The sequence below is a fragment of the Ambystoma mexicanum genome, chromosome 6q (genome assembly GCF_040938575.1).
Source record: "Ambystoma mexicanum isolate Mex_15411 chromosome 6q, UKY_AmexF1_1, whole genome shotgun sequence".
Classification (NCBI taxonomy): domain Eukaryota; kingdom Metazoa; phylum Chordata; class Amphibia; order Caudata; family Ambystomatidae; genus Ambystoma; species Ambystoma mexicanum.
This window is the reverse complement of record NC_090937.1, coordinates 506981446-506993539: the sequence shown is the minus strand read 5'-3', so window position 1 is coordinate 506993539 and position 12094 is coordinate 506981446.

The window sequence follows — 12094 nt, the reverse complement described above, 5'->3', positions numbered from 1 at the left end:
TTTATCAAGTTATGGGATGTGCTTGCTTCATGTGCTAAAATATATTAAAATGGCTTACGTTAGCCCACCCCTTCTTGCGTTTGTACCATATGGCTTTTCACTGGCATTATCAACACCCACTTCTCCCTTCCCTTGTCAATTTTAAACTACTATTTATAGGGGCCTTCTAAACAGTTTTGCTTGAAGTGAAATGGAAAACTCTATATACGCATTCATGTATATAGCATAGCAACCATTGCAAAGGGACTCCTCTCCAGGTACTTGGTAACATGTTGCTGTAGTCTGCCTCCATTGTATCGACATGTAGAGAGCCGATGGTATGAGTTGACCACCACTGAAATGTTAACATGTGGGATCAGGAACCTACAGCAGATATTTCTGACACACCGCAGAATGGCAGAAGGGTTACAACAGATACATGTCACAAGCTGGGCCTACCGTGTTGCCCTGGGGGCTGCGATGATGTGGGCCAGTGCAGCAAAGAGCAATGCACCATAGCTTGCAGCTCTTGCGGGATTGGACGTCATCTTGGGGATGTGTTGTGATACAGGAGCGGTCCGCGCGTGCAAACTGGAAAACACTGCTGCCATTATAGACTAGATGGGCATTGAGGCGATGACACGGACGTGGGACGGACAAGCTCATGGTTGCTTAGCAACCATATGCTCGAAAACACGCTGAAGACGGACTCAGTAGTGTGCGCCACCCAGCACTGGCAGGAGCTTGGACTTTGCACTTTTTTAAAATATAGTTTGTGGTTTTCAACAGGGGACAGAGTCCCCTGTTAAAAACAATGAACTCATTTTTTAAAAAGCACAGGGATCGCAAAGGAAATGCCAGGGATTGCACTGGGGATGTTGGGGGTTGCTGCTGTGACTCCTGGCAACCCCCAAATGACCTCCCTGTTGATTTCAGGGAAGCATTCAAAAGCTAAAACATCGGAAATCATTTGTTTTTACGTTATACCTAATACATACTCATGTCAAACCTTTTCCAGTTTAACTATTTTGCAATTAAAATGATTAACTTATTTAGACAAACTTCTTATTTAAATATAAAAAAATAAAGCCACATTTAATTACTAACACAGTTTGCTCTTTAATTTAGCATTTTGACTTCACCACTCAACTTCCAAAACATGGATTTCTATTACTACGATGTGCTAATAGCCTTATAGACCTCAGGAGGGGGTCCTTATCACTTGGGATAACTACCCTTCCCCAACTTGGTGGTGGGTCATTCTCTCGTGAAAATGACCCCTAACTCTGTCTATGGGCCTCATTACGACCCTGGCGGTAAGGGGTTAACGCCAGCGTTAGCTGCGCCGACCCCTTACCGCCAATTACGAGGTCCCTTAGCGCCATGGCGCTTTTAACACCTGCTTTTAGCAAATCCATGGCGCTAAGGGACCATGGAGTTAATTACGCCACCGTAATTTACGGTGGCGTAATTAACGCCTTCCCCACTCCCATTATGCCCTATGGGGCAAAAATGGGAATGGGGAAGGGTAAATGGGGATTGGGGACTTACCGCCCCGCCGACCTCGGAATGGGGCGGAATGCACCGGCGAAGTCCCGTGAAGTCCCGCTTTGCCGCTTCGCCGCTGCGGCGCGAGCAAAGCGAGGGGCCTCTCAGAGGAGTGAGTGAGTTTATTGTGAATTATTTTTTTTTTTTTTTGCCAGGCAACATACATTTCACAGAACCACAAATATTTATCTCTAGTGGTTCGTTAGCATTTCGGCAGTGAAGCTTTGAAGTAACATCATGAGCCGTAATATTTATACCTTACGTACTGGAATGCCGCCATTGCCTTTGCCGAAATTGTTTGTCAAAAAAAGCGGTGTGAACCCGCCTTCCAATCCCACCACTGGTACTATTACCATGTGTGTGAATGAATCGAGTTTAAAAAAAGCCTTGCCTCAAATGGCGTCTGGACCATTGCTTGTGAACAAATTACACGTCCAGGCCGTCCCCTGTGTCTGGACTCCACGAGCTACAGGGGCCGGGCCCGTGGCCAACCTAGCAGCCAAAAGTAAAAAACGAGTAATTACTCGTGACACATCGTCATCAAGACAAAAAAATGTTACAAGTTCAAAAGATATTAGATCCTTTTATGCGGATTGTGTTAATCCTAAATCTCTTTTACATCCCTCTCTAAGTGCTAAGCAAGTGGGCCCCAATACTTCCAATCAAATACAAGAAGTGTGTGGTTCTACTGTGCATGTCTCACTCTCTGACAGCACAGTGTTAAGAAGTGAATCTGTAGCTCACTATCCACCCTCGAAACATAATCTTGAGGTTACGAAATGTTCAGAGGAAATGGTGCTTATCGATCTGTCTCCCCCTGACTCTGACTTTTTGTTAAATCAATCATTGGGAGGTTTGTCCTTTTCACCAAAACTATTCTCTGATGGGGGTTGCACCAGATCAAACTTAACCTCTTCTTTTATTCATCCCACTCCAAGGAAATTTTCTCCAGTGAATCAAGTTCCTCCTTGTTCAAATATGTCTAAAGTGCTGGAACTAACTTTGGGTGCTATGAATTTGACAATGCAAACTTTGACAACTCTATTTAACACATTGAACTCCAAACTGGACGTGCAAAGCACGCAATTACTCTCAGTGCTGGCGTGGCAAGCCAAACAAGAAATAATCTGGGCTAATCAAGGTGTGAATCCAAAGACAAACCCTGGGAATCCTAGGACGACAGTCGACCAGTGTTCATCGCCCATTATGCTCCCATCGGTGGTGGACCTAACTTCAGCTCCTATGATTGCGGCTGATCCGCCGTTGGTAGACTTAACTTCGGCCCCCAACCTTATAGTTGATTTAACCTCTGCTCCTTACTCTGTACCGCCAATCTTGTCACAAAATTCAGTGGCAAATGTGAGCATGGACCAACAAGGAGCTGATCTTTTGTCCCCAATCACCGTGGACAACTCTGGAATCTTGTGCTCGCTCCCTTATATTGGTCAGATTATTAGAGAGGCTACTACAGAGGCTACTGATGACGTTGAAGACATGACGTCAATTGAAGCTCCTCAAGCTCAATTTAAAATATTTACCAAAAAATCTTCTATCTCGAGTTCAAAGACTTGTTTGTCAAACAAGGAACCTTCTAAAAAAACGAAATCTGCACTATCTAAAAAAGCTAAGAACATCAAAAACACAGAAATACCCAACTCAGCAAGCTCTAAATCTTTTTTTAATACGCTTACATTACCAAAAAAACAGGTTCAGAAAACCTCTTGTGTCATTACAAAAAAATATGCGCATCTGAATCAGCTGCGTAAACTTAAGCTTGATTGTGCCAACAAAAATCTGATTGCAGCTGAACCTTATGCGCCACTAGATCATTTAGTGCAAGCTGTTGAAAATTACGAACTAGCAGGTAAACAGCAAGCTCACCCTCAAGCCCAACCATCACAATCCAAGCAGTCAGCTGGGTCCATATACGAGTCTTCCTCTAATATAACTAATTCTAAAGCGGCGATACCTCAAGGTACGTCCAGAGAAATTATTAATAGCTGCTCCTCGACTCAGTCTCCTACATTCTCACTGTCCTCCTTGGCTGGCTGCGAGCAACAGATGCTAGCAAGAAGACGTTTAGAAATTAGAAACGAAGTAGATGCCTATATGAGTGCTTTTTCAACGTCAACAACTTTTAAAGCCCCCTTACTTAAATCTGCAAAATCAACCACCTCCATCCCTCAGGTATCTGAACGCACGGTCACATTTCAATGTGTTGATGATGAAACAACTCTCCCAGCTGAGCCATCATTTCCAAGTCAGGAAGCGGAAATTGCTTCGCTAATAAATTCTCTACGGTCTAAAACAAAACAGTCTGGTCCCACCAACTTAATTTCTGCCCCTAACAAACCTCAGATAAAATCTATACTGAAAACAAAAAGAGATAAAGAATCTAATATTGCTTTAGTGTTGGGCTGTCGGCCAGCTCCTTTTCCTCAATATGTACTAAATAGACATAGCATCTTACAGGTCTTTTCTGATATTCCCATATTACAGGATATTGGATCGGCCGACATTGCACAGGTGGAGTTCTTCAATGACAATGTAGTGAGCACAGCCTGCATCTGGCTGACGTCCCGTGTCATCAGGAATCTGATATGGGACGCCAAAGCCCAATTACTCGAACTTGGATTCATATTACTACTAGGTCCTGTGATGCCCACTAATGGCTCCTTGTGTGCGGAATCCTGGGTAAAGACGGCGTCAAATGAAATTAACAAGGCACAAAGTTTTACTGAGACTAATACTGCTGCTGTCACCTCAAATCAATGCCGTTGTAATTGCGATTCCAGAAGTTAACTTCCTTGCGAGGTCAATAAAGCACGAACTATAACCTTAGGGTCTTGGAATACTCGCGGCCATCGTCATCTGATTAATAATACACAAGACCCTCTTTCAAAGTTTGATGTAATTCTTTTGCAAGAAACCTGGTTTTTATCTGCCCCTTTATGGGATAACCATGGTTTACATTTCTTACCGGCAATTAAAGGTGTGAAGGGCCGGCCGATGTCTGGCCTTGTGACTGCCGCCAAAATATCTTCACAAATTGGAATTATTTTTTCATTTGCTCCAAATTCCTTTTTACAACTGACTATCATATCCGTTGCAAAGACCTTGTATGCGATTATTAACTTGTACTGGAACCCCAAAGGTATTGAGATGCAAAACTTCTTACTTGATTTATCCACCATGTTAGATTTCATCATACTGGTACCTAACATCAAGCACACTATTATTGCTGGAGATCTAAATTTGCATTGTTTACATGATGATAATTTGCAAGAAAATAGCAGGCAAAGACTGTGGGAGAACTTAATGCGTTCTAGAGGGTTCTGTATGCTAAACGGAAGCAAATTTGACACTGGTGAAATAACCTATACGTGGCAACAGGGCTGGAAAAAAGCCACTATTGATTATATCTATGTTGACGATAGGTTGTTTTCCAAAATTGAGGTTTTCAAAATTCAGCAGAACTTGGATAGCGATCACTGCATTCTCTCTATTGAATGGGCAGTTGATGGCACCCCTTTAAGAACTCTTTCTAAAATCGATCAGGGGCACTTAACGGTATCCAATTCCTTAAACCGCCTAAATTGGAATGAAACCAGTCTTGGGAAATTTGATGACGCCTTGCGTACATCCCTGTGTCACTCGCGTAATAGCTCCCAAGTTAATTGTGTCCCTTATTATGACCTTATGCAACATTACACCAACTCTAAAGTGTGCAAGCCAAGAGTATCTAAGCACATACATATGTTTGATATGGAAATCAGAAACAAAAAAACTGAATATCGCCGTCAAATAAGAGAGGCACTAAAATTACCCCTGCACAGGAGGTTTGAAGCACTTAACAAAGTAAAGATTACATACAGAAATTGGCGGCGACAGCATCGTAGTAAACTATATCAGCGTGATGGCGAGCAAATGCTAATGCTGACTCGCAACAGCAACGTGACGGAAATTTGGAAAGTAATAGCCAACTCCTTATTTCCGATCCAAACATTTTCACAAACTCAGTGTGTACCGGAAGTAACTTGGCTTGGCTATTTTTCCAAAATGTATGCATTACCGCCTAACTCCGTGCAATTAGACACACTGCCTCATCAATCCTTTCACATTAACATTTCCAAAACTGATATACTCTACTTTATCAACAAAATTAGTCAATCTAGAGCTCCAGGACCTGATGGGTTGTCAAACAAAACATTCAAACAACATCCAGTTTTGTGGACATCGATTTTATATCAGATATTTGTGAACATTAATGCTACTCAGAAAATCCCTCCGTCATGGAAGCACTCTCTCATTGTACCAATCCACAAGAAAGGTGACCGCTCTCTACCTGAGAATTTTAGACCAATTGCATTGTTAGATGCGCCTGGTAAATTATACAGCCGCATCATTCTGCAAGAATTAAACAGGTGGTCAGCGATTTCCTTCAAAAGAGATCCTTTTCAAACTGGATTTGTGGCAGGCCTAGGGACCTCGGTAAATTTGATAATGCTGAATATGATCAAATCTAAATATGCCCACTTAAATCAACCATTATATATGGCCTTCGTGGACTTCCGGTCTGCTTTTGACTCGGTAGACAGAGCACTATTATTCCAAAAGCTGCAAAACTATGGCTGTCCGTCATCAGTGTTAACAGTAATCAAGATGTTACATTCAAATACATCCATGCAAGTGAGGCTGTCAATTGAAGGTATCCTGTCTGCAAACATCGACACCTTAAGGGGCCTTAAGCAAGGGTGCATTTTAGCATCTACTTTATTTAATCTTTTCTTGCTAGATATCGGTGGTGCTTTTGAAGAAACAGTCTCTGACGCTCCTAAACTAGGCACGCAAAAAATCACATGGCTGCTTTATGCCGACGATCTGGTTTTAATATCGCAAACACCGCGAGGGCTTCAGAATTTGCTAATTAAACTGGAGACGTATGTTGACAAGAACAATCTCACAATTAATGTCAGCAAAACACAAATAGTGATTTGCCAAAAAAGTAAAGATAAAAAAATGGGCAACTACAAATGGCTTTTGAAGAATTCGCCCTTAAAACTTGTCCACAGTTACAAATATCTGGGATTACCCTTCTCCGGCACCGTGAAAAATCAAATTTATCTTGACACATTAAGAACAAAAATTCTGACGCTAACATCACAGGCAAGAATAATTTTGCACAGATACGGCAAATTTACCACAACTCACATAGTTACATTTTATAATCAGAAAGTTGTTCCGATTGTTACCTATGGAGCTGAAACTTTCCAGCCACGGCGTAGGGACGTTTGGGATTTACTTGAGGGCAAATTCTGGAAAGCTATATTTTCCTTACCCAAGTGCACTCCGATGTGCCTTTTAAGGTACGAGCTGGGCTTAATTTCATTGTCTGCAGTGGTGGCGTGGAAAATGTGTAACTTTTATCGCAAATGTCTTCTTGGTTTTGACAACACAAATATCTTGTGTACGCTAGCACTGTATATGCGCTTATCGCATGATGCTTTTCCGAAGGAGTGGGTAAAGAGCATCCTGGGTTGGTTGGTAGAAGCTGACATTTCAATTGAGCTGTTGCTAAATAACCCTGACAAGGCAAAGAAAAAAATCTACTGGCATGACTGGATTACAACTCACCATTTATGCTCTAAATATATGGACTATGATGCGAGCCTTTTTCCACCAAAAAAGTATATGCAAATGGCTTGTTATCTTTTGAAGTGTCCATCAAACATCGTTCGCGTTGAAATGCTACGAACACGTTTAAATTTGCATCTAACAAATCAAATCCTTGCTAGACGAGGCATAATCGCTAAAGAACATCGATATTGTCGATTTTGCCTAAACCAAAAACAAATAGAAACCTTGATGCATTTAGTGGTAAGTTGTCCGGCTTTAAACAGATTGCGTGAATGCTACTTTAGTAATGTATTGCAATTGACTTGTAATCATCTTGAATCTGAAATTTGGAATATTTTAGTCACGAGTAATCGAACTGCAATCCACATTGCACTCACACAGTTTATAAAAACAATATTGCCAAACAACTAGGCAGTCTGTTGTCAGATGCTAAATGTGGATTGGTTTTTGTTTTGCTTGTTTTTATTTTTTTATCATTATGATTATGACGACCTTTTGTCAATCTATGTGTGTTAACTGATCACGTAAACATTGAATGAAATTTTTATTCTTCCTCTCTTTCTGATGTAAATATTTGCAAGTTAACAATTGTAAATGTTATATATTTAATAATTATCACATATCTGTTATATGTCAAGAACTGTTATGTAATTCAAGAGTTATCCTTTTGAAAGGTTGATATAATCAGCCAACCAAAATAAAAAAAAAATAAAACAAAAAATAAAAAGTAAGTCCGCCAACCACCATGGCGTAAACATAGTTTACGCCATGGTGGTAAAGTCACGGCCCAGGCGGTAACTTACCGCCTGGGTCGTAATGAGGCCCTATAAGGTTATATTACCTAATTCTAGTGTAGGTGGACTGATGATGTGCTTGTTTTTTTTTTGTTTTTTTTGTTATGTATTTCATCAATGTGTGAAATCAAGGAAGGAATGGCATTGCACATCTGTTCTCTTTTTTTGATGAAGTGTTCCCCATTTTGGTGAAATGTACTTGATAGAGGAACCTGATATTTGGGATTGTGATTGGTTATTGGAGCTTGTTACATTATATGGTTAAAATTCCTTTGAACGGCAGCTTTGTAATGTCGAAGATGGAGATAGTAGGACAGATTTTAGTGTTGGTGATATGTCAATGTTATTTGAACTTGATATGTTAAGGTCTGCAATTGATGGAGTAAACCAAATACTCAGATTTTTCTTCTGGGATTTGCAGTGCTTGTTGACAAAATCCACTCGGGCGAATTCATTGGTTAGCCACCTAGACATTGTTTTTGGACTATGGGGCAGAGTAGCAGATTCTCACAATTAGTTTTGCAGCAACTGATGAGATGTGTTAGGGCACCTCATCACTTGCACCAAAAAATAGATGTGCGCTATGCACAAATAACATCTATGTATGCATTTATTTTAATTTTTATTTGCATACATAAAGGGAAACAAGCTATTTTGAACTCTAAGGAGCGTACAGAAGGTAATATAGTAGATACATCGGAAGCAGTTCACATCTTATAATGGGGAGAGTTTGAGTGGCATGCTGATCGAGTTTGAGAAGGGCTATATTGGAATCATACCTGGAACAATACGAAGGACAAACATAGGACAAGTAAGTGTCCGCCGGTAGGCAGTCTAGCAAGCAAATTATGAGCTGTGACATTTTGAAGTGCTAGTGTGGGTGGAAAAAGAATAAAGAGTCTGGTTAGATGTGAGGCAAGGCATAAGTAGTAAGGCTGAAGAGGTGAGTCAAGGGGGTAGCACAGAAGCAAGACAGTGGGCTTTATATTTGTTTTACATTGATGTTGACCGTGTTTCGAATTGGGAGGGAGTTCACAAGTAACCTGATCAAAATGGGTGAAAGAGTGGAAGCGAATGAAGGCATAGGGTGGGCGAGGTGCCACAAAGGTGTTGGAGGAGGCGAAGTGAAGGTGGAAAGAGAGTTTGTGGGGAGGTGCCTTAACCGCGGATGGATTTATGCACTAGTAGACTAAATTTGAATTTAGCCCTGTACTGCATAGTTAGCCAGCGTGTCTGTTGATGATAGAAGGAAGTAGGGATGATGTGAGGGAGTTCAAACAGAGGCCTGGTAGCAATGTGAATTATCTTATCAAGGGGACAGAATGCATAGTTTGAAAGACCAAAGTAGATACTGGCAGAGGAGGCGAGTTTCGAGAAGATAAGAGAGGTTAACATATGTTTGGTGGTTTTGAAGGGAAGGAGGTGCCTAATGTTCATGATGTATAGGAGTTTGAGATACGTTGCCATTGCAGTTTTGGAAATGAAGGTAGAGAATGTGAGTCTAAATGATACCAAGGTTTCTAGCTGAAAGGGAGTAGAGAAGAGGGGCAGGTGAGAAACAGATCTGAAGGGGAGGAGAAGAGAGGATGTAGCACGAGGGAAAAACATCACTGTTTTGGAATAGTTCAACATAATAGAGTAGGTGGCCATCCAGTATTTAATAGCAGAGAGACAGTCCAAGATTTTGGTAGACAGGTCATTTGAGAGTTAAGGAAAGAGAAATTTCCTTTGCATTGTCATCTGCAAAAAGTGGCTACGAAAACCCAAAGGAAGATATATGTTCCTTGAGAGCAGAAGTGTACAGTGTTAACAGGAGGGGACCCAAGACATAGCCTTGCAGAACACCAACAGTTACAGGAGTGAGTTTAATGGTGCTGTTGTTCCAGGAAACAAAGAATTGATGAGATGCCAGGTAGGACTCCATCCATGCAAGATCTTGATCACAAATCCCAAGCAGAGAGAGAGAGTAGTGAGGAGATTAGATTTATCAACACTATCAAATGCTGCCGATAAGTCGAAGAGGATTGGAAAAGAGTCTAAGTTGGAATGTTGAGGCAATAAAGTTGGAATTATTCATAAGAGCATTTCCAATGAAATGGCAGGAACGGAAACCACCTTGGAGGGGGTTATGAATGCTTTGCATTTAAAGAAAGTTTGTTTGCATACAACTTTTTTTTATACATTCAAATAGTGAGGAAGAAGTGATGCAGGTCAAAGTTTGGTAGGCAGGTTTGGAACTGCACCTTGATTATTCTGGAGGGTGATGTCCATTGCCATTTTGAAAGTAGAGGCAAACCAGGTGGATTTGAAGGACAGGTTGAAGAGATTAGCAAGGTGAGAGGCCACTAGATGGGCAATACGTTTAACAATCTGAGGCACAAGAGGATGTGAATGGACACATGAGGGGTTTGCCTTCATCGCAGTGCAAGGGCTTCCTCAGTGTTGCTATGACTGAAAATAGAGATACAGGTAGTGAAAGATGGTCGAGTAGGTGGAGAGAAGAAAATAGGAGGAGGGGAGGAGAGAGTCTCAGTATTTGGAGATTTTGGAAGCAAAGTATTCCGGAAGGTTCATAGCTGAAATAATAGACTAACTATTTGTGTGTCTAAATGTGTACGTCACAGATGTGCATATTCAGGTGCCCTTTTTTCACCCCTTTCTGCATTTGCACAAATCATCTGGTGTTTCTATGCTTTTTAAAGTGCATCTTGAATAAAAAATGGATACACTTTAAAATGTGCAGACACGAAAGACATTGCCCTGTGTCTGTTTGATAGTGACACAGAGAGATGCACAGTACATAAAAAGGGTTAATTTTGATCCTGCCACAGATTTAGGGGCCGATTCATGGAACAAACGTGCACCGAAAATCCATGCGCAAGCAGGCGCAAGGGAGCGCAAGCGCAAGAAACGCAGCGCACGCGCACACATGCGATTCAAGGAAGACGCTGGGCATGTTTCCCGCTGTCCGTGCGCCCAATCCAGCCATGGCGCACGCGGGCATACACGGCGTGCGCTACGCGCACAGCAAAAGCGCACATAGCGCGGCACACACAACCAAAGTGGGCGGAACAGTGGGCGTAACACGCAGAATGGGGAACAACGCGTGAAAAAGAAGGCGTAACTGGGGAAGTACTGCAGGGAACTACACGGAACGCCCACACGCACGCGAACAACCCATATTCATGGATCCGAATACGGGAAACCCGTGCACGGCAAAAGACGCGCACAGGCGTCAACGCATCCGCCACACGAAGGCAGGCGGAAGCGTCCCCGCGCACAGCATAAAAGTGCGCGCAAACAACAAACGCGTATATACAGCTATGATGAATGCCCCATTTGTCGCAGCACTGATCATGGGACACCGCAGGAGGAGGAGAATAGCCAGGGCACGCATTTCCGCACCACAAACAAGCCTTTTTGGGATGCCTGACGACCAGGTCTATGACAGGTATAGGTTTCCACCCCATATCATCCTAGACCTAGTCAGGGAGTGGGAAGATGACCTTACATCCCCCACCCTTTGCTCCCAAGCATTGAGCCCCTTGGAGAAGCTGCTCAATGTCCTGCATTTTTTGGCCACTGGGTCATTTCAGCGGACCACTGCCATAGTGGGGGGGGTCTCACAGGCCACACAGTCACGTTGCCTACACCAGGTACTGGCAATCATGACAGCGCGCCCCTCAGTCCGCAGGCACATATACATGCCCAGAATACCCGAAGAAAGGCAGGCCGTTGTCCTGGATTTTTTCAGGGTGGCACACTTCCCCAAAGTGCTCGGTGCCATAGATTGCACCCATGTGGCCCTACGTCCACCTAGGGCCACTGAGCACATCTACCGAAACCGCAAGCACTGGCATTCCATCAATGTACAGGTGGTATGCGATGCAAAGGGAGTCATCACCTCTGTCTATGCAAACTACCCTGGCTCCACCCATGACAGTTTCATATACAGAATGTCCGCCCTGAGCCGGGCCCTGGAAGCTGGGCAGCATGGCGACACATGGCTCCTAGGTCAGTACAAATGCCCTTGCACATGCATGCAAGTCACACACAGACAAATATCCAAACCCTTATAATCTCAACTATTATCACCTCCCCAGGGGACAGTGCCTACCCTCTGAGCAACCACATGA